Source organism: Mirounga leonina, unplaced genomic scaffold (genome assembly GCF_011800145.1).
Source record: "Mirounga leonina isolate KUSES-001 unplaced genomic scaffold, KU_Mleo_1.0 Mir_125, whole genome shotgun sequence".
Taxonomy (NCBI): Eukaryota; Metazoa; Chordata; class Mammalia; order Carnivora; family Phocidae; genus Mirounga; species Mirounga leonina.
In genome coordinates, this window is record NW_023270305.1 from 46,860,452 (window position 1) to 46,884,657 (window position 24,206).

Below are 24,206 nucleotides of genomic sequence, written 5' to 3' on the forward strand. Positions count from 1 at the left end.
TTATCTAATTTGCTGGCATAGAGTTGCTCATAATATGTTCTTATAATTGTTTGTATTTCTTTGGTGTTGGTTGTGATCTCTCCTCTTTCATTCATGATTTTGTTGATTTGGGTCATTTCTCTTTTCTTTTTGGTAAGTCTGGCCAGGGGTTTATCCATCTTGTTAATTCTTTCAAAGAACCAGCTCCTAGTTTCGTTGATCTGTTCTACTGTTCTTTTAGTTTCTATTTCATTGATTTCTGCTCTGATCTTTATTATTTCTCTTCTCCTGCTGGGTTTAGGCTTTATTTGCTGTTCTTTCCCCAGCTCCTTTAGGTGGAGGGTTAGGTTGTGTACTTGAGACCTTTCTTGTTTCTTGAGAAAGGCTTGTATTGCTATATATTTTGCTCTTAGGACTGCCGTTGCTGCATCCCAAAGATTTTGAACAGTTGTGTTTTCATTTTCATTGGTTTCCATGAATTTTTTTAATTCTTCTTTAATTTCCTGGTTGACCCATTCATTCTTTAGTAGGATGCTCTTTAGCCTCCATGTATTTGAGTTCTTTCCAACTTTCCTCTTGTGATTGAGTTCTAGTTTTAAAGCACTGTGGTCTGAAAATAGGCAGGGAATGATCCCAATCTTTTGGTACCGGTTGAGACCTGATTTATGACCTAGGATGTGATCTATTCTGGAGAATGTTCCATGGGCACTAGAGAAGAATGTGTATTCCGTTGCTTTGGGGTGGAATGTTCTGAATATGTCTGTGAAGTCCATTTGGTCCAGTGTGTCATTTAAAGTCTTTATTTCCTTGTTGATCTTTTGCTTAGACGATCTGTCCATTTCAGTGAGGGGGGCGTTAAAGTCCCCCACTATTATTGTATTGTTGTCGATGTGTTTCTTTGCTTTTGTTATTAATTGCCTTATATAATTGGCTGCTCCCATGTTAGGGGCATAGATATTTACAATTGTTAGATCTTCTTGTTGGATAGACCCTTTAAGTAGGATATAATGTCCTTCCTCATCTCTTATTACAGTCTTTGGTTTAAAATCGAATTTGTCTGATATAAGGATTGCCACCCCAGCTTTCTTTTGGTGTCCATTAGCATGATAAATGGTTTTCCACCCCCTCATTTTCAATCTGGGGGTGTCTTTGATTCTAAAATGAGTCTCTTGCAGACAGCATATCGATGGGTCTTGTTTTTTAATCTAGTCTGATAGCCTGGGTCTTTTGATTGGGGCATTTAACCTATTTACATTCAGGGTAACTATTGAAAGATAGGAATTTAGTGCCATTGTATTGCCTGTAAGGTGACTGTTACCGGATATTGTCTGTGTTCCTTTCTGGTCTATGTTGCTTTTAGGCTCTCTCTTTGCTTAGAGGACCCCTTTCAAGATTTCCTGTAGGGCTGGTTTTGTGTTTGCAAAGTCCTTTAGTTTTTGTTTGTCCTGGAAGCTTTTTATCTCTCCTTCAATTTTCAATGATAGCTTAGCTGGATATAGTATTCCTGGCTGCATATTTTTCTCATTTAGTGCTCTGAATATATCCTGCCAGTCCTTTCTGGCCTGCCAGGTCTCTGTGGATAGGTCTGTTGCCAATCTAATGTTTCTACCCTCGTAGGTTACATATCTCTTATCCCTAGCTGCTTTCAGGATTTTCTCTTTGTCTATGAGACTCGTAAGTTTCACTATTAGATGTCGGGGTGTTGACCTATTTTTATTGTTTTTGACAGGGATTCTTTGTGCTTCCTGGATTTTGATGCCTGTTTCCTTCCCCAAATTAGGGAAGTTCTCTGCTATAACTTTCTCCAATATACCTTCTGCCCCTCTCTCTCTTTCTTCTTCTTCTGGGATCCCAATTATTTTAATGTTGTTTCGTCTTATGGTATCGCTTATCTCTCGAATTCTGCCCTCGTGATCCAGCAGTTGTTTATCTCTCTTTTTCTCAGCTTCTTTATTTTCCATCATTTCATCTTCTATATTACTGATTCTCTCTTCTGCCTCATTTATTCTAGCAGTTCGTGCCCCCATTTTTGATTGCACCTCATTAATAGCCTTTTTGATTTCTACTTGGTTGGATTTTAGTTCTTTTACTTCTCCAGAAAGGGTTTCTCTAATAACTTCAATATTTTTTTCAAGCCCAGCTAGTACCTTTAAAGTGATGATTCTGAACTCTAGATCTGACATCGTACTAATGTCCGTATTGAGTAGGTCTCTGGCAGTCGGTACTACCTCTTGTTCTTTTTGTTGAGGTGATTTTTTCCATCTTGTCATTTTGTGCAGAGGAGAATAGATTAATGAGAGAACAGAATGCTAGCAGAGTAACAACGTCCCCAGAAAATATACTCTAAACAAATCAGAAAAGACCTGAAGCAGTGGGAAAAGAAAGGGAAAGAGAGAAAAAAGAGAAAGAAAAAAAAGAAAAAGAAAAAGATAAAGATAAAAACAAAAACAAACAAAACAAAACAACAACAACAACAAAAAACAGAATGTGATCAAATATGATCAGGCTGGTATATAGATCAGTGCCACACACTAGATTTGGGGTGTATTTTGGTCTTTTAGAAAAAAGTGCCTCTCAAAATTTTAAAGAAAGAAAAACTTATATATGTACAAAAATAAGGGTTGATATGATGAAGGGATGGAATATGACTGTAAAGATGGAAATTATAAAAAATTTTATAAAAGGAATTGATAAGAAGTTGTTTGAAAAAAGAAAGAAGAGGATTTAAAAAAGAAAAAAGAAAAAAGGGAGAGGATGTGATCAGGCAGGGGAATAGAAAACACCATATACTAGAGATTTAGGGTATATTTTAATCTGTTAGAAGAAACTATCTCAAAATTTTAAAGAGAGAACAACTTATATATATAAGCCAAAAATACGGGTAACTACTATGAAGGGATAGAATATGACTCTAAAAATGAAAAATAAAAATGTTTTTTTTAAAAAAAGGGGTTGATAAGATGTTGGTTGAAAAAGGGAAAAAGAAAAATTCAAAAAGAAAAAAAAAGAAAAAAAAGATAGTTAAAAAAAATTAACTTTGAAAGACTAAGGAATCATGGTAAAAAAGCCATGAATTCTATGTGCAGTATTCCCGTAGCGCTGGAGTTCTGCCGTTCTCATTGATCGGTAACCTTGGTCTTGGCTGGCTGTTCTCGCTCATATTCTGGGGAGGGGCCTGTTGCCGTGGTTCCCAGATGTCTTTGCGGGAGGCGGAATTGCCCCACCCTTGCCCCCTCCCGGCTAAGTAATCTGCTCGGCTTTGCTCTCCGGGGCTTTTGTTCCCTGCGAGCTTTCCGTACAGCTTTGGAGGCGGAGAGTGAAAATGGCGGCCTCCCAATCTCCACCCCGGAGGAGCCGAGAACTCGGGGCCCCGCTCCTCAGTGAGCCCCCAGAGAAAAGCCGTCAGTCACTCCCGTCACCCCGGTCTCCGGCTGCACTCCGTGCTCGCCCGGCCTGCGACCGCGCGTTTCTATCTCTGGCACCCGACCCCGGGTGGAGTCTCCAAACCCAGCAGATCCCTGTGGAGCACTCCCACGCGGCTCCTCCCAGGGGAGAAAGGTGAGTCTCCCCGGATCTGCCGCTTGTTGGGTCCCTGCTGGAGGAGCAGGGGCCCGACTGTGCCGCGGATCACGGTTTATGGCAACCCCGAGCTGGGAGCCCACGCCTGGGCTCTGCCTCTGCAGCCGGCTTCCTCGTTCCGATACTCAGGCACCCCCGGTCTTTCTGTGACCCCGAGGGTCCTGAGGCCACACTGTCCCGGAGGGTTCCACCCCCCGCTTAGCCACCAGAGTGACGTCCCGCAGCGGAGCAGACTTTTAAAAGTTCTGATTTTGTGCTTCCTGGTTCTATCACTTGCCAGAAGCGGCCGACGAAGGCCCCTCCCCCGCCGTCTATCCTCCCAAATATCGCCTCGGATTCACTTCTCCGCACGTCCTACCTTCCAGAAAGTGGTCGCTTTTCTGATGAGAGAGTTGTTGCTATCTTTTCTTCGATCTCCTGTTGAGTTTGTAGGTGTTCAGAATGGTTTGATCCCTATCCAGCTGAATTCCTGAGAGGAGACAAAATCCAGGTCTCCTACTCCTCCGCCATCTTGCTCCGCCCCCTCCAGCAATTTTTAAAAATGTTAGCCACTGCCTCTCAATGGGAGAAGGATAGGGGTATATGACTGTGACAACTTGTTGGTAATATGACCCATGTCATGGTTACTCAAAATAATTTCTATGAGTAGAGATTTTGATCCCTTACAGAGTTAAGATAGGCCTACAATATAAAGTAGACAACTCTCATTCAATGAGAGAATTATCCAATGTAAGGATGGTCTAGGTATACATATTCTGTGCATCTCTCTGGTTCTTCTTTTTCAGTGGTATGCCTTCCTGGGATATTACCAGTGTACTGTTGTGTTGCTCATCTCCTCCTTGGTTGAAGGTTTACCTTTGGGGGATGGTTTTGAAAATATCTGTTCATGATCCAGTGTTTTATCACTATCCTCTGTGATGTATGTCCTTCTTTTATATCTGTATAAGTAAAGTCAAGTTTAATCCTTAGAAATCAATAGCCCATAAAAAACACAGGTCCACTTGATCACAGACAGAACTCTCCTGAGTCTGCCACTATTCAGCAAGAGCAGTACCCACAAAGGGGCATTTGGGTTCCAGGCTATTCTTCTTGGTGGGGAACCCTTGTGACATAGCCAGAGGGTGCTTCAGAAATAATCTCATGGGAAATTATCAAGAAGATAAATGGACCACTTGTGTGTTTGTATCTAGTGTCACTGCTTTCAGTCCTCTAAGGTTGTGGTTGTCCTTTCCTGCTGCCATATTCCAAGGAAACCTAGGTATTTGGCATTAAGGAGAACATGTAATGGAGATTAACAAATTTTACCCTCATCATCTGAAGGATATTATGCTTGATATTGTGTTTAGACAACTTGAAAAGCCACTTATGTGTGTATTCTAAAATGTAGCACTTGGACAAAGTAGGTATTTATAGTATTGGTCTGAAAGGCATGCCATACCCTCCCTCCTTCTCACCTTCTAATGAGCATTTATTGAGCACCTATTTTAGACATGTATTCTGGGGACTACAAGCATGAGTAATTCCTTGAGGAATTTATAATCTAGGGTTAGTGCAGACATGTCAAGACCAAACTGTGAAGAACAAGGCAGAATAGAATGAAATAAAGCTTAAAATGCTGAGGTAAACAGTAGGTTATAGACATGATTTAGTAGGACTAATCTAGGAAAAAGTTTTCAGAAGGTGCATTTTGAAAGATGTGTATGTAGGATTTCAATAAATATAAAAAGAGGAAAAGGTATTTAAGTCAAGTTGAGAGAATAATGCACAGTTGAAATGTAGAGAAGGGACAAGACAATAGTAGAAAACCGACTTGACATGTGATTAGAGATCAGTGTGTTGAGGAATAGAAATACTTATTTAACAAGCACTTTTCTAGTGCTGATAATATGTCAGGCATTCATAACAACTTAATGATGTCTGTGCTAATACAATCCTCGATGAGAAACCTGAGCCTCAGAGAGATTAACTAATGGGGCATCACCAGCAAGCACCAGAGCTGGATTCATACCCAGGCTCTCTGGCTCCAGTGTCTGTGCTCTTCTTGGTAAGATACGAGTCTCAGGACTTTGTACCGTGTTCTTTATTCAACAAAGAGTCTTTGGCAGCTTTCAAAGGGATTAATGATCTAATATACATGGTGGGAGATCATTCAAGTAACAGAATGATAGTTATATTAGAAATTCCTAACACCGGCACAGAGATTTTAAGCAGAAGAAAGTTTATATTTGTTGAAGTCTATTACATTCAAGGCAACGTACTAGGTCTATATCGTGCATGCACTGAATTTCCTGGTTTTCACCTTGGGTGGAAAGAAGTCCCATTAAAGGGAATAACTTCTACTTCTACCAACTCTTACCCATAACTGCTGTTTCAAGACCTCATTCCTTCCCCTCACCCACTGCCTCAGTCTTCAGGCACTTGGGAAGCCTCTAAAGGGGTCTTTCACATGTGCTTTGGAATGAAGCAATTGTCTACTAGTCCAGTGTTGTCCAATAGAACTGTTTATGCGGTGTTTATGATGGATCTGTGACTGAGACTGAGAAACTGAAGTCTAATTTTAATTCATTTTTATTTAAATAACCACCTGTGGCTAGTGGTATCGTGTTGGACAGCACAGCACAAGTTGGTGTTTCCTGGGCACTTCTGCTGGTTACCACTTCTCCCACTGAGTATTTTTGGGTGAATGCTCTTTCCTTGAACATGGCAGCTACCTCTGTTGGGAACATCCCATTCTCCCATACCACTTCTTCTGGGGACTGCTGCCAACTCTCAACAGAATCCACTGCTTCCACAAGGTATGACCATCTGCTACTGGCATTCTCCCCACAGTGCTGCCTGGAAGTAAGCAAGGCAAATCCCCAAAGAGTATATATATTGTGCCCCACTATGTTGCAGAAATTTTAGACAAACAGCTTTTTCAGTTTTTACTTTCAGTTATTTATAACTTCCACGCAAGTGCATAGAATGATAAACACCAGTACATTAGTATTACTGCTTTCAATCAACCTTGATGTTTGTTTTCAAAGTTTGTCTTCTTGCCAGATGCCCTCCCCTTTTGGGATGAGTTTTCTTTCAAAGAGCTCTACAGTATGTAAGACAACTAAATTTGAGCAAGTTCAAATCTTTAGCAAATTAAAATATCTGTTTAGGTGCAGATGAGGTGCTGTGATAAGCACAAGCTACCTCATTTAACCCTTACAGGAAAAATGCCTCCCCTAGGAGACAGAAAAAATAAGACCCTGAGAGTTTAAGTAATTTGTCAGAGGTCACCCAGCTTTATAGATAGTTGAATCAAGATTCAAATCCAGGTCTGAGGTCTTGGTTCAAATCAAGTCCAGCCTCTTTCCATTTATAACAAACTGCCCCTCTATTAAGAGCCCACTGCAAAAAGAGAAGAGAATTTATAATTATACAAGAGGTTCATGTGTATAATATACTGTTTTGAAATTTAAGTACATTAAAAAATTTTAATAAAGTACATATTTAAGAATAACTAGCGAATCTCAGTGGGTTAATGCATAATTACAAATTGTTATTTTCAGATTAGCTGCTCGTTTGAATTGGGATTTCATGTTTCAAACCAGTTTGGTGTACACATGCTAAATCAGGTATCAGAAATTCATACTAGATGATGTTTGGAATGACCACAACCAAGTCACTCCTTGGAACTAGCTGGGAGTTACCAAGGAGTTATTCATGGTGCCTGGCTTGAACACATTGCTTTTACATTGTTCAAATAACTTAAGATGTTAAATCCTTTGGAGCTGCCATACTGTTACTGCAGAGATTTGTATAGGGACAGCATTGTGGCTACAACTAAATCAGGAACACAATTGCTTTTGTAAAGCAATGACTAAGACTAGAAGATAATAGACAGTCAGCAAAATCAAAATGCCACTCCACCTTCCCACCAGGGGCCTGTGTTTTGAATATCTCAAGACAACAGCACCCAATACTTTGCAGACTTTGCTTTAAGTATGCTTTCTCCCTGGAGTTAAGATCAGGGGAAATTCCATAGGATCTTATAACTAGTATTTTTAAAAATATGGACATAGGGTTGAAATTCCTTTGCTAGAAACAACAGAAAACCTCTCTGTCAAGAATCCATTCTTCACCTTTTATTCTCCAATTAAGCAAGCTTTAGTTATTTCACATAATAATGATCTTGCGAAGTTTGAAATTCGGCTTGGGAGATGTAGTTCATAGAGGACAGATGATTTGTTGTATCCCTTCCACCAGGATATATTAAGAATGATCATATCATCCACTATCTTGTTCTCTTTGTTTTCATCACATATTCCAAACGTACTATTATCTAGGCAACAAATATATTTTCCAGTATTTTTTGATTTGAATACTTTCAGATGTTTTGAAAAATAATGCAACAGCCCCCACAAAATTTCTCACCATGCCTTTGGTACTTATGGTATATACATTTTTAATTATAAATCATGTAGCATTGCACCATTATCTAACATGGGTATTGTAGAGCTAAGTGGTAGAAGTAAAATATTTCTGCCTAATCAAATCTTATTTAATAAATGATATTACCTTAGGCCACCCCTTTGGTGTGAAACCCTTTTATTTGATGTGAGGACAGAAGAACTTCCTCATGTCACCTCTGGCATATTTACTTCTCCCTTGCAAGCCTAGCAGTGCTGGGTTTTCTGCCCTGGCAAATGAGGTCTAAAACTGAATATCCAGAAATCAAACTGCAGTTCCACCATTCCTGATGTCCTCCCAGGTGAGCTCCTGGGCTTCATGTTCATACTTCTAAAGCAAGCAAACTTTAAGCTAATTATGTGCTAGTGTATTCTCCCTTGCTGAATTTTGGCAGGTTGCTTCTGTAAATTATGAAAAATAAATGTGAAATATGCAGATGTCTTTTGTTTGAAGCAGATGTTTGGTCCGTCTTGCCAGAATCCAATCAGCTGTTCCCCTGGGGCCCTTCTCTCTACAACATTATCCCAGAGCAGCTTAGAAACATGAAGGGGTGATCAGAATAGCGCTTCACAGGCCTTGGAGGAAGCTTCTGGACTTAGAGGTCTTTGTTAAGGAGATTTAAAAATGGAAATATCCCAACCCACAGGATTGAAACAATCAGATTGTTCCTGGTAAAAGAAACTGGATACAGAACACTTTTCTCTGGTGATGTTAAATAGATTTGGGGAAAGGGTGGGCTCATTGTTGCCATGATATTCTCTGGGGGGCCTACCTTTCATTCTACCATCTTGGTGATTTATGGCAATACTTTGGGCTGTTACAGTCACAAAATTGCTGCCAATGCTGCTCACACCATGGTCCAGTGTCTCCTCACACAGAAATCTCACTTTAGACAATAGATTCTTGGATATTTGACCATTTGACCATTATGTGACTAATTGATTAAGTTTAGACAATAGTTCAATTCAATTCAGAATAATTCAATGACAATGCAAACTGTCTGCCATGCCATTCACCTAAGGACCTCTGATTCATGGACACCCAACTAATGCAGTGAAACTGTTGACCAACCTTAACAATACAGAATAATTCAGTACATCCTTCATTGATAAATAGCTAGATGACAGGAAAATAAAAATGTTTAGGGCCACATATTCCATTTTGAAAATGAAATCATTTTACTTGCTGATTCAGTGAATCTATCCTTCTGGGCTCTAATTTTACCATGAAATCTGGGTAAGGAAGACTTAGTAAAATATTTGCCTAGGTTATATATATATATATATATATATATATATATATATATATATATATATTTTAAACAAATAATTCTGTAGGCAGCATTAATAAAGGTTTTGCATTATCATGGCTGTGCATCAGCTTTTGCTCTCATGCAGTCTATTAAGTAAAAAATAAGTAAAAAAATAGAAACTGGGCTCCGTGGAGGGAAAAACTATAGAGCTGGTCAATGTTGAGATTGCATATGGTGGGTGTCTTAAATGACCACGTGGATCCAGAAGTTAGAGATATGCACTAATTCCAGGGTCTGCTGACCGCTGATGACTTTGGATAAGTTACTAACTACTCCTAGCCTCTGTTTCTTCATCTATGATAACATCTACCAGAGAACTTGTTTAATGAGACAATGTAAGTCAAGTACTTAAATACACTATGTCTGTCTGACACATAGCAAATGCTCAATAATGAAGAGCTAATGCTGTAATTTCCCTATTCACTTTCTACTACTCCTCAATGAGGGTTTATTTTATGTATGCACACATGTACGTATTTACATATTTATTTTTACTAATGCACATTCTTTGTAGCGCAGTTGAACGTACTTCTGCTGCTTGTCTTCACAGCAGAAGCAAGGATCCCTTTGCCAACATGTTCTGCTCCACTATAGATATCTTGTAGAAAGCTGTACGATGCTTGCAATATCCCCTTACTTTTCTTATTGAGACTAATAACTTCTTTAACTTTCTTTTATGAGTCCCATTTCTAACACTTTCTCTTTTCTGAATCCACTTCAGAATTCCAAGTTCTTCTTTAAAGTTTCATAGTCTTCTATGAGTATTTATATGAGTATAATGGAAGACTTTATACCTCGCTAGTATTTACTGAGCACCAATATGAACCAGGCCCCCAAACTACTGATTATGAATAAATCAGATATCCTCTTGGATGGAGTGGTTACCCATAACTAGGAAATACCTCACAGCCTCTATACCTGAGCCACTTTTCATGATTTCCAGAATCATGTACTGTGCCTTGTGTTAGCTACAACATTATAGAGTAGGTGCGCATTTTATTTCTGTACTTCTGGAATTTTTGTGCTTTCCAGGAACATTTTACCATGTGTATAAGAGCAGTACAACTGATTAAAAAGTAAACATTTTGATCAAATGGTAGATTATTATTTTCTTTCTGACATCAAGTAAAATTATGTTACCCTGGCAACATACAGATATACCCTTACTGTGCTTTTGTTTTACAAAGCACTTTGCTATCTGTACTGGAAAAATCTTTGTTCTGAATCTCTTTATCAAGCCACCTAAAAGAGTGGGTTACAAGGAAATAACAAAACAAAAAAGAAATAAAAGATAGATATGGTCTGTATCTTAGGGCTGTTAATATTAAATTGATGATATAAAATCTACAGACTGAAAATAATAATTATGTTGTTAAAAATATTTTCACACAGTTCAATAAAAATGGATGAGTAATAGTGCTCATCTTATTCTGTCATTTGGGGATTAAATGAGATAAATATGCAAGAATTTTATAAACCCAGAGAAGTATGCAATTATTAGGTGACATATTGCCAACTCTACAAAGCACATAGGCAGGTTTTCTTATTCCTCTTTAGCATAAAAGAAACTGAGTCTCAGACAAATCAAACAACCTATCTAAGCCCATAGTGATAATAAACCTTAGGGCTTAAATGTGAGTCTAAGTCTTCTGACTTTCAATTGAAGCTTTTCTCACTATATCTCTCTAACTCTCAAATGATTTATGAATAATTAAAAAGGTATATAACAATACCATATTAATGAAATATAGACCTGATGCATAAGTGTTTGAGAAATATAAAGAAAACAAACATAATCAGAAAGCCTTCCTGAGAGAGGCAATAGGTTTTGAAGGAGGCAGAGCTGGATTAATCTATATATTGTATATACTGTATGTATTGTAGCCTTCCAAACTCCTCTCGTTGCTTCTGGCTTCCTTTCTAATTTAGATTTATAATTCAAAATGATTTTCCTAACTTTGAAAGTATTTGACCTAACTTCTAGTATTCATTGTCCCACAAAGACCAGTTTTCATGTCCTGAAGAGGTGTTCCCTGGCCCAGGGACAATCTCACATGAAACAGAAGTGGGAGCACACCAGAGGGCAGGTGTGATAGCTTTCCTCATCCACCATACATGGGTGCCATTCCAGCTAGTGGCCCAGGGCTAAAAGATACTATGAACCGTGACCAACCCCTTGAGAAAGTCAAGGCTTAATTTCTTAGCCATTTTTTTAATTGGAATTTTTCTTGGAAAAAATAGGAAGTTCTAAAAAAGACTGATCATGTCAACAATAATAATAATAGAATAATTCTTTATAGATCTACATCCAGAGTTAAAGGGAATATATTTTAAAGACATCACTAAAGCATTTATCTAGCTTTAACTGCCTCATCAAAGAATATTATTTTTTAAAAAGAAGCCTCATAAAGATGTATGAATATATAGACCTGTGATTATTCAAAAAAAATTGTACAAATCAAAATAAATTTGCTGGAGCAATTTAAAATAATTAACCTTTGACAAACCTCCCTCTCTGGTAATGGAATAGTAACTATATGAATAAAAGATAAGTCGTGACATTCAATGAATTACAATATTCATCCCATAAATTACTTGATATAATAGCTCTATAGTCTACATTTTTATAACACTAAAATGTCCCAAACACTAAAGAACCCATTCATTTCCAGTGTTTGGTTTGCAGATGGGTTGGGTAATTTCTTTTGCCTTCTTCAGATATCCTTTAATTAAGTCTTTACTGTTATTCCTCCCCCCCCCCCCCAATATACCTTGTTTCAGCCTGTCAACCATTTCTGGAAAAATCGAGGCTTGTGCTCACCACCTGAACAACTCTGGAAAATGAGTGAGTGTGAACCCGCTTTGTGTGTTGGGTGGGATGGTTAAGGGCTGTCATTACCATATGGCTGACTGCCACGTTTAATGATCTGATGGTCCAGTCCCTTGGGCAGACAATAGACCCTTTGGGCAAGGTGTTGCTCCCCTTCATACTTCTGTCTCCACATCTAGTAATCTGTCCTGCCAGGTAAACTGAAGCCATCTTTGACCACATAAAGATAGTTAGAGACTGCAGCATGAAATATCAGTGCTTAGTAATGATAACTAGGAGGTGTTCATTGGCATATACAAGCCTCAGGATGGCAGAATGGCTGTAGAATGCCCAACATTTTTGGTCCAAAATGTGTTGCTATTTTAAAGAAAGAATGGAAACCTATGGCAATAGGATATCTTCTGAGAAACTGATGCTTCTCTGGCTACCCAAAGTACAAGATTTGCTGGTCATCTAGGGGTAGCCTACTGGTTTTCTTGAACACTTCTGAGTCATTTGCTAGGGTAAGGTGAATAAAATGAACCAATGAAGGTAGCACTGGTTTTCAATTCAATGTGAATACCTCCTTGATGTCTTTCTAATGCAGTTTACATCACAGTAGAATATGTCTCCACTAACACATTGTTTAAAATTTCTTTATCCTTGATCTCTTAATCATGGTTTGGATTCAGTTATACCATAATAAAAATAGACACCATTTACTGAACACTTACTCTGTATCAGGTATTGGGTCAAGACCTACAAATGTATTTTCTTACTCAGTTCTTTCCAGTTTTCATAAGGTAGGTTCTAGTTTTATTCCCATTTTGCATAAGAAAATTGAAGCTTAGAGTTCTCAGTAATTTGCCTAATTTAACATTAGGCATTTAACTATTACACTGTACTTCTCCAGACAAAGCACGCTGTCTGGCTACTCAAAGTCAGAACCCCTTCACAGAGAGGGTTATCTTTGTTTCTTGATACGAATGTTAGCAAGCTGGAGTTGCAGCTGTGGGTGATGGCAGGTACAACTCTAGAACTAGAGCTCATTTGGCTTTTTTTAATCCCGAAGTCACAGAAGCAGGTGGGTGGGCCTTGTAAGTCGGTGCTGATGCTACAGAACCATTCCTGCACAAATGATGCAGAGTGCCCATTGCTGTGGTGTCTCTTGGGCAAGACACTGATTTGAGCCAAAAATACCTTCTGTTTCTCTGTCCTTTTTGTGAAAGGTCAGATGTATAAAAATAAAGGATATATGGAAAATAAACAGGTCACCAATTCACAGCCAGAACATTTGTTCCTTAGTTTGGGGGGCTTAATAGAATCTTGTCTATGTAGGTGGACGTACTTTTTTTTTTTTTTTTCCCTATTAAAAAAATCCAGAGTGATTTTCTCCCCCTGGTCTTTTTTGGATTCTTTCTTCTTCCTCTTCCTCTTCCTCTTCCTCTCCTTCTCCTTCTCCTTCTCCTTCTTCTGCTACTGTTTCTGAGCTAGGAGGTTAGGACTCATTGAATGGTCAGGAATACATAGATGAGGATGGAGGGCATAGAAATCTGGTGATAAATGTATCAGTTATAGATTATTTTCATGGGTCATCTATTAACATTCTATGGAAATAGTTCTGCAGATGTCCCTGGAGGAAACACTGCTTTTGCCCCATCATTTCTTTTTTACCAGTGGAAAAGTTGGAGCTCAGTGAAGTTGAGAATTTTGCCTAGTTTTGCACAGCAAGTTGACTCTTCTGTCTCTTAGTTCAGCATTCATTCAACACGAATTATGGAACATTTACTGCGTGCCAGGAACTGAGTAAATTAAATTTGCTGTGTACCTCAAACTTAGATTTTAGGAAAGAAAAAAAATGTATCTTAAAACGACGAAGGAATGTTTTGTTTCCTTTTTCATCTGTTATGCATTTGTCCTTTCTCTAGTTTATGTTTAATATTTCCTTATTAGTAATCTACTAAACACTGTATGTTCTAGGGTAGAAAGAAGATTTTAGGCTGCAGTGACTTAAAAAAAAATGACTGTTTAGCACAAAGAGCCGCGTTTTTTTAAGAAGGTACTATCTTACATTTTTTTTAGTGTTTTTTTTTGTTGTTGTTGTTGTTGTTGTTTTTTAAAGAAGGTTGAGTGGGGCCAAAAGTAAAATTCCTACTGAACTGAATTTCCTTCTTCTTAGTATGACCCATAGTAAGAAGTACATTGTAACCCGGCATATGTGTGTAACCTGGGTATACATATAAATAAACAGTTGACCCTTGAACAACATGGGTTTGAATTGTGCGGGCCCACTTATAAATGGATTTTTTACGGTACATACTGTATTTATATTTTCTCTTCCTTATCATTTTCTTAACATTTTCTTTTCTCTAGCTTACTTTATTATAAGAATGTAGTATATAATACATGTAACATATAAAATATGTGTTAATCACCTGTTTATGTTATTGATAAGGCTTCCAGTCAGTAGAAGGCTATTAGTAGTTTTGGGGGAATCAAAAGTTATACTCAGATTTTTAACCACATGCAAGGGTCGGCACCCCTAAACCCTGCGTTGTTCAAGGGTCAGCTGTAATTGAAACATGAAAAGTTTTGTGAAATAATACTCTTGTAAGATATAATAAAAATAACATATTTTACATCAAATGTAACCTTACTATTATTTAAACACTACAAGATGTGTTACATAGCCTATTCTACTTCATTTTTTTTTTAAAGCTAAACAAAGTTCAGTGAATTAACCAAAGCAATTTGGGCAAATGTTTCAATTCTCTATTTAATTTTGCTTGTAAAAATATCAAAAGGTCAGAGAGCCAGTGAATTTTGTCTGGTTCAGCCCTTGATCAAAGATGGAGTCATTTGCCATTCAACTGCTAAGGGTACAATGGGAAATCTGCCCCCAATTTCTCTTTAGCCTTTAGATTTCTTGAAATCTAATCATGTGAGCTACCTAGAGCCATGTCTCAACCTCTCTGAACTTTCATCACACATGTTAAATGGGGGGGAGGTAGGTCTACCTGACTCTCATGATCTTTTCCAGCTTCAAAGGTCTGTGATTGCATGCTATTTTTTATTTGAAACCTGGATACCTGTGAAAATAAAGTTGCCTCAAATGTATTCTACTCATAAACTAAGAATTTCTGGAACCACAAATGTATTCCATTTGAAGTTTCTTTAAAAAGTTGACAGATGTGAAAGGGAACATTATCAAATGCTTAGTTTTACATTTGCATTCAGATCTCCTGTTTCATTGGGGGCATTTTTTATAAAATAAAAATTATTACTGCTGTTCTTGGAATTCTCCCGGTTCTGCAATGGATTTAATTATCTAAAGTGCTGTATACTTACATGCACTTTGGTTTTTGAGAGGTTTAGCTGTTGTAGGGTTTAGGGCATCCCGGGGAGAGAGAGGTTCGGGTATTCATGGTTGCAGTATTACGAAGGTGGTGCCTCTAGTGGTGAGGGAATCCCAGTGGTAGTAGCTCCCCCACCAGTGCATGTCCTGCAGTCCTCAGGGCACGGGGGTGGCATTTCAGCTAAGTTTAGTAAAAGTAATCTGGGTAACAGCCTGAAGTGATACTACCTTTCTTGCTTATGTAGCTCACTTGCCAAAAAGGTGAATTGTTTTTATATTTTCTCCATACGTGGCTGTGTGAACATTTGAATCCTTAGACTAGTAAAATACATGAATCGACTGAGATAGGATTCAGGGATGTGGAGCTCATATGAATCTGGAATAGAGAGTTTGGCAATCACTGAAAGCTTAGGAAATCTTTATCCTTTCAGTCCTAAAGCAACTGAATCGAAGTTTTTGTCAAATTGATTTTATATAGAACAGAGCCAACGTATTCATTTACAGTGAGAAATATGACTGCCACGTGGCCTGGAATATTTACCTGAGCATGACCTATGTGTAGTCGCACCATGGACAGCCTGCACTGGAAGCCAAATATAACCAGCGGGTTGTGAGGTGATCCTGTAATTCCAACAAGGGGCATCAGTTACATAGTGGAATATTTCATTCCATATGGCCAAGACAGTCTGTGTGTCTATCTTAAAAAAAAAAAAAAAAAAAAAAAGGTATTGGAATGCCCCTAGCCTGTTGGCTAAGCCTCCTTTTCCTCTAGACAGCAGTTAGATGCTGGGAAGAATATCATCTACCCTTCAGTGCTTGCTGTGAATGATAGAGATAACACACACCTAGTACAGTGATTGCTGCCTTATAAAAATGCTTATAAGGGCACTTGGGTGGTTCAGTTGATTAAGCGACTGCCTTTGGCTCAGGTCATGATCCTGGAGTCCCGGGATCGAGCCATGCATCGGGCTCCCTGCTCAGCAGGGAGTCTGCTTCTCCCTCTGACCCTCCCCCTTCTCATGCTCTCTCATTCTGTCTCAAAGAAATAAATAAAATCTTTAAAAAAATGGTTATAAAATAATGGTTATTTTAATCTTTGTGATAGGGCTTTTGTGTCCCACCAGGTACTCTTCTTCACTTCTGAATGATATTTTCTTTCTTTCCTCTGTTGTGCAAGTAATAATAATAATTGTAGATATTTACAACATTCAGAAAAGCACCCCCCAAAAGATAAAATAATAATTATAATCTATGCAGACAAGAAAAAAGACCTCTCTTAATCATATTTTGGTATATAATTTTCCCTTAAATGTGGCCCCCTTTGAAATGCCATTCTCTAAGATGGAAGGACAGCACTTATTTGATGCCAATAAAAACAACACTATATTCACCCTTTGTATGGGATCTGACCTAGTTCATGTGACCCACATAAAAGTTTTTTGTAATTCAATTCTACCTTCTCCATCTCTGGCCAAGAAAAAGAAAAATGAGAAATAAAATTTCTGGATTGATCACACTAAGCCAAGTAGGTAAGTAGCAGACCAGAAATAATTAGCAGGGAAAAAATTTCTGGTATTGTTATTTGCAGCATAATTCCTGGTAACCTGAATTTCAGACCTGTAGACCTAGGGTAATGGTGGGGAAGGAGTTGGGGGAGGGCAGAAAGAGGTGGGAAATGGGAAAGAGGGCATAGGAGGTGTTTAGCTTTCATTTGCAAGCGTGATACCCGCTGCTTTGTTTATGGATTTGATGCTATTCATACAGTCTTTGCAATATTAATTTTTAATTTATGATGCTCATTAGGAGACACTTAAAACAGAACAATTATCATTTATCTTGATATATTATTTACTAGGACTGACTGTCATGGTTAGGGGCCCATGATTAGTGAGAGGGGCATTGAGAAGAGCTTCTAAAAGGTGCTGGGGTAAAAGGATAGGAGCTTAGGAAGCAGTTGTCAAAACCCAAGGCCCAAAGTTCTGATGTCAAAGCGTAAGCCACACAATCCCTAATCAAGACTCAGGAGGCCCCCTCCAAGACAAGCCTGGAACAGTACTTAATGAAACTGCAAGATTATATTAATGAGACTCTCTGTTAGGCCACCAGCTCATCAATTATTCATCCAGCTGCATTCCTGATACTTTGCTGTCTTCCTCCTCTTTTTGCGTTGGTGTGATTACTTTTTTTAACCCTCAATTTCCTTACCTGGAGTGTAAACAAAGCCTTCGGTTCTATAGTTTCCTTTTCTTCTGCTTTAAACAGCATCTCTTTTCAGTTCTTATCCAGGATATCACACATGATGATAGAAGTCTACTAGAGGGAAGTCTAACTTCTGAGTCTCAGGGAATTAGGGCACCCCTGACTTTGTGCTTCCCTAGTACTCTGGGCCTATCTTTGACAGTTCTTTGACAGTGTGCTTATCACACCATGTTATAATCATCTGTTTGTGTATGATTCTCCCCCTCAAAGACTGTGAATTCCTAGAGAACAGAGCTTAAGTCGTATTTAGCTTTGTATTTTCAATTCCCAACATAATGCCTGACACATGACATTGAATGAATGACGGAGTGAATGAGTGAATGAATGAATGAATGAATTATGGGTACTGGATCATGTCTAATATTCAGCCCCGTCTATTTATAATCAGGCAGTTTGTGAGGTGGAAGCCTGAGTACTACCTTCATGTTTCACAGGAAAATAAACAAAACAAACCTTTGCATTTACAATCTGGATCATGTAGGTGAAGATGTGTCTGTAGGCTTGAGGCAAAGTACCCAAGTCTGTTTGTTACCCAGTTCTAAATATGATTATTAATTTCTTTTAGAAATTACTTATTAAAATTAGATGTAATTTTAGGAACAAAATTGTGTTTTACTAGGACTGACTGTCATGATCTAGATGGCTACATGATTGTGAGGAGGATTTCAGTGAGCTTTCACAGTAAACACCCATAAGGCTGGAATGGGCTTTGGAGCAGGACAGAGGCCAAGGACTGGGACTTACACCCAGAGTCTATTATTTGTTTCACTTATTCAAGGTCAACAAGAAAACCAAGGAAGCCAGTTTCTATTCCTCAGGATGTAGAATGCTGGAGAGGGTGTAACACAGACCAAAGTCATTACCTCATACAGTAAGGACAAGAAGTACTTCCCTTTTGTCCTGGACAGGTAGGATGATTGACAGTAGAGATGGTACTACCTGAAAGGCAGGTTGACAAATCAAGGGAAAGGCAGAGATAGGTATGAGGAAATGTTTTGATATTCCACCCCAACCAGCTATAATATTCAAATACCTAGGTCAGCTTGCATGTAAGATCATGCCTAATTGTCTCAGCTACACTCTCTGCAATGTGTCTGCACTCTGCCACCAAATAAACCTTCCCAAATGCCATGTTACTGCTCCTCCAAGAATCTGCAATGGCCTTCTGATGCAAAAAGCAAACCCAAAAAACCAAAAACCAACCAACAAACAAAATACCAACCAACCAAATTAAAAAAAACAAAACAAAACACACAAATACTAGAAAAAAGAGCAAAGATCCAAATTCTCTGAATAAAAAGAAATGAGAAGACATGGATATAAATCCTCAGTTTTGTCAAGGTAGATAGATTATAAAGCCAAAGACAAGTAGTGATTTTGGCCAAATGCATTCTAATTTGTTATATTTCAGCTAGTCACTATTCTACAGAGTCATATTTAGAGAAATATTGTCTGGAAGTTCTCTCCATAAAATTTCAAAATTGGGTCTTCTTATCAGTGTGCCAGGCTGAGAATAGGTTATGGGTGTGCTTGAGCTGTTGTTCTTCTTTCTCCTTTAGGCACCTGGGTGGGCCTGATCTGCTGGGGACCTCAGACTGGTAGTCCTGGACTGAGAGAAACCTTACTCATTTGTCCTTCGTTTTATGGATTTGAAGATGTACATCTTTTTCCTCATTTAACATTTCTGAAATCCAAATGTTTTTCCTTATCAATATTTTGCAATTGCTTTTGGCCAGGTGGCAGTGATGAGGCAATTGTCATAGTCTGCACATAAACTTAATGAGGTAGTTTTCATAGCCTGCACATAGCCTGACTAAACTTGGTTGCAGTTGTTCATATTGTCCTAACTTTAATTGAGTGATGTACATCATTGTACTACTTACACTGGGTTGAGTTTCCCTTAAAGTGTCTACATTAAAACACATTATGATTCAACATTGAAACAAAAAAGTTATCATGTGCACAGAAAGGCATGGAAACAGATGTGGATGTAAATGTGATATTGTTGAAGCAAAATATGTCTAGGCGGGATGAACAATCAAATGCTTTATGAGTCTGAGAAAAGGAAGATGCCCATCAATAGATGAAACCTATCAGAAGCCAAGCTCAGCTATTACAGGTGGGAGAAATTATTTTTTTCTTTCTTAGCGGCACATAAAATGATGGTATCTCTTTGGTGGCTAGATTTTTAGCTTCTAACCATTTCTGTGTGTGCCATAGTATGAACCACATGGAGAAAAATGGCTTTAAGCTCCTGCACTTTTTGTTTTTCTTCAGTCAAACTTTCTGGTAAAGAAATAATTTCAATTCAACTTAACAACTTTAAAATTATTAGAATGGAAGTATTGATTGTATTCAAAAAGAGCAAACTTGGAATTAATTTACCCTTTGTTGTATATTAACTTACATCTAATTTCGGTTTAGCTTTACATGATAAAGATGGAATCAAACTGTGTCCCCTAAAGCAGGTTAAGCTCAGGGAATTTATGTAAGCAGTGGACTCTGTGTCCAGCATTGTCATTACCTTTGGAAGCATTGGGAAGCACTCAGAGGATTAGAGGAAATAGGCTCTTTCTCTATTTTCTGTGATATTTATATGACACACCCTATACTGACTGCATGTGATTAAAAAGAATACAGCCTTTTTAATTTTTGAAGGTGTAATTAGAGGCTGGCCTCCAACTATCATTGGCCTCTTCATTAAAACGAAGTGGGTCATTCTGAAAATATAACTAGCATATGAACTACAAAATCAAATCATCATATGTAGAAATTATATCAGATGATTTAGTTCAGTTCTTTCATTTTACAAATGAGTAATCTAAAGCCCAAATGAAATTCACCAACTAGGATCTCACAGTTTGTTCAGGGTAGTAACTGGACCTTCTGCACCTGATGGGATATCCTGCTACCATCACACACGCATCTTGCAGGGCAAATTTTCATATAAACAAAATGTAGAACTGTTTGTGTCTTCGGTTATGCATGAAACTTTATTACATCTAATTCTTCTACTAAATCTTTGTCCTATTAGCACTGATGAACATTTATTGAGGTTTTTCACTGGTTAGGGACTTATTAATCCTAGGTTTAACTGAAGACTCTGTCCCAGAAGTTTTTTCTTCTAAGTAATTATAACCTTGGTGATTTTCTATTCTGTACTCTTATTTCTATTTTCCCAAAGAATATACAGAAGCCTGGAAGAACATAAATCTGGAAAAAGGCTACAGTCTTTCTTGGCTTTAAAAATGCATCAACATGAGTCTAACCAAGAGGGTAGAGACAGGGAGAGGAGGTAGCAATAGTCATTACCTCTCCTCCCTACTCCACACCCCACAGTGGAATTGACAACATCGTTTATAGAGGCCTGTTAACCAAATAAATACCTTCTGGATAGAATGACCCACCTTTCTGGTTTTCAGATATGATTTTTAAGGGCTTATGAAAAAGAATAGAGAGGGCTTGTCAATATATCTTAGTATACAACAAAATGAGGTCTACCCTGCCTTTTTTTTAGTGTTTTGCTGCAGATGAGGCTTCAAAACCAAAATTGAAAGGAAGTTATTCATAGTGTGTGTGTATTCATCCATTTTTGAGTGCATGTGACATAATGTGTGTGTACACACATGCACACCTATGAATTTAATATAACATAGATTTTTATTCCTTCATAAGGGATCTTACAGTCTAAAAAGAAGACCATTATCTGGTTTCTCCACAAAAGTCTCAATTAAGTTTCTTTCTTTATATAGAACCTTACATTTCCTTAGATTGTTGTTCTGAGGATGAACTTCATCTTGGTTGTGGTTTATCTGGAGCAAGTGTCAAGTATTTTTTTCAAATTAAAAAAGCTGAAAATTGGAGGGGGAGACAAACCATGAGAGATTATGGACTCAGAAACAAACTGAGGGTTCTAGAGGGGAGGGGGCTGGGGGGGGATAGGTTAGCTTGGTGATGGGTATTACAGAGGGCACATACTGAATGGAGCACTGGGTGTTAAATGCAAACAATGAATCATGGAACACTACATCAAAAACTAATGATGTATGGTGATTAACAATATAATAAAAAATGTAATATTAAAAAAACAAATTAAAAAAGCTGAAAGTTAACAAAGAACTTTAAAATAAGCAAAGAATATAAGAAGGAAAAAAGGAAAAAGAAGAACCTTTCTTCCCCAGAATCAAATAAAGGGGGCATGATATAGTAATCTAAGGGCCTTTGAAAATCACATCTGAAAGCCTGGTACCTGGACAGGTGACGCATGATGAATATTGCACTGAAACCTATGGCCTGAACCACCATAAAAAGAAACAGTGTATATATTATAAATCTTTCTCTTGACAATCTATAGACAGAGAGAGGTCATTAGAGTGAATAATCAATTCCATAAAAATGAGTATATGCAAACTTCCATCCAAAATAGAAATACCTTATTTTACTTGACTCTACCTATTACTGTTTTCTAACGTGAGGAGCTTTGCTAATTTTTTTCTCTCAGGTGTTTCTTTGTTGTTTTAAAAAATCTTTGGCAAAATAATTCAAAGCATATGGGAAGCAGTGCTGAGCCATGGAATGTACACGAAGTAAAGGTGAAGTGTGATTGTCAATCCCCATGAGGGACTTACAGGGTAACTTAGAGAACCATAGCCCATGGTGGTCGCTCCTGGGTCTGTGTCCCATACTGTGAGGGGGCTGGCTAAACTCATTGCTGTCATTACTTTTAGCTTTAACATTCTGTGGTTCATTTGCTTATCTTGCATTATAAAACCTGTCCGGAAGCTTTAGCATGAATGAGGTAGGAAACAGCTGTTAGATCATAAGAACAAATTTTAGTTAAAAAATGTGAATTTTTTCCTCTGAAAATCCTTTTCTGGCTTCAATTACCAGCACACACACTTGCTAAGAAATCAAATTTGTCAATTCTTATTTCCAATCACTAGCAGGGCATTATATTTTCAAAATGCCATTTGTGATCATTCCCCCGCAGTATGGTGAAGCATCAGAGTTGAATGTCAGCCTAGGCTTTCTTCCCTTAGCCCTCATGTCTTAGTCATTTAAAGAACAATGTTTTTGAGTAACAGAGTTACTCTTTCCTCCTGATTTCTTTTTCTTACAAAATTCAGTTTCCTGGGTGGCTTCTAGGGAGAAAATTCAATCATGAGATGTACTGTAGAAGAGGGCACCATGCTACTTTTAATATTAGCCCCTTTTAATTTGGGTAAGGTCATCGAAGTTTTCTGATTTTTGCCTAGGGAGAACTTTCCCCTTATTTTGTAATTGATTTTGTCCCTTTTTTCATTTATTTCCCTGTCTCCTGGTTGTAGCATCTTCTCCCCGGAGTCTCAAGTTAGAAGTTTTCCCTTTTGTGAAACCATGACAGGTGCCTAATTGAATGATGAATGTCCCTTTATTACTCTGTAATTGAACTGCCAGCTTTTTGATTGGTTTGTAGAGGTGCTCCCCCCCCCCCCCCCGCATCAGGCACTGCAGGGGGCTTGGTAGTTGGCAGTCTGGTCCTACACTCCATCTGTCTAATCCCATCTAGCCCTCACTTGCTTTTTGGGGGGTGGTGATAGAGGTAGGGAGTGGGGGGAGGGGAGTCATAATAAATTATGCTAATTTGATGTGGCTCTGACAATGAGAAGATCGCGTTGTTCTATGCATCTTGGGGGTAAATGCTTCAAGACATTTTGTTGTCATGGGTGCCTAGCCTGACAGGACCACGATGAAGATTAATGGGCCTCACCTGAGTGACAGAACAGGGGATTGTGGGGAAGAGAGGGTCATTCATCATACTCTGACAGGTGTCATTCAATCCGACAGCAGCTCCACCGTCACCAGGCTAGCAGTTCCATTTTTCTGCCAGTTAAGCAAGGAGTTTAATAACATCCCCAGAATTAAAACTCATTCTTTGTAGCAGGTCTGACAGCTGAAAATAAGAAAATCAATTCTTCACATGTTATAGCACAGTTAACTGACTGGGGCTTTGACTCTAATTTAGTCTTTGGGCTGCATTTCAAGCAAAGAGCTTTTTGTAAGACATCATCTATTAAAATTTATCCACAGTGCTAACTTTGGTGGTGGTGTTATTGTGGGTGCATTTAAGATTCAGGCTTTCATAGCCAGTGTCCTTTTACTCACTGCGTGCTGAAATGTATCCCCACATTAGCTGGGTCTCTTCTGCTTCATCCTCATTAGCAATGTTTACTGCTTCTCTCTTCATTAATATTGATCCCCTCCCCAATTACCAGCAACAACAAGACAGACACTAATTTGAAACATTTGGTATCATTAAATTGTTTGGATTTCAGGTTTCAGGGATCTTGGAAAGCAGAGAAGGTGGTTCAAAGGTAAGAAAGGGTGTTACACTTTGGGGCTGTAGGGTTGACCTGATGAATGATGACACTCACCAACCTAGAGTACAGCAGACTGCAAAACATGGCTCAGGATTCCTTTTGTCCCTCTTC

The 24,206-nt window shown here is 38.3% G+C and overlaps 1 long non-coding RNA gene across 1 annotated transcript in view; it reads left to right on the forward strand.

Annotated features, from left to right (window-relative positions):
• The first annotated feature begins 6,303 nt into the window (after nt 1-6,303).
• Nucleotides 6,304-24,206, forward strand: part of LOC118008041 — a 352,223-nt gene continuing 334,320 nt past the window's right edge. Inside the window, exons 1-2 of the long non-coding RNA XR_004678545.1 lie at nt 6,304-6,353; nt 12,095-12,158. This is a non-coding gene — a long non-coding RNA (uncharacterized LOC118008041). The remainder of the gene's footprint in view (nt 6,354-12,094; nt 12,159-24,206) is intronic.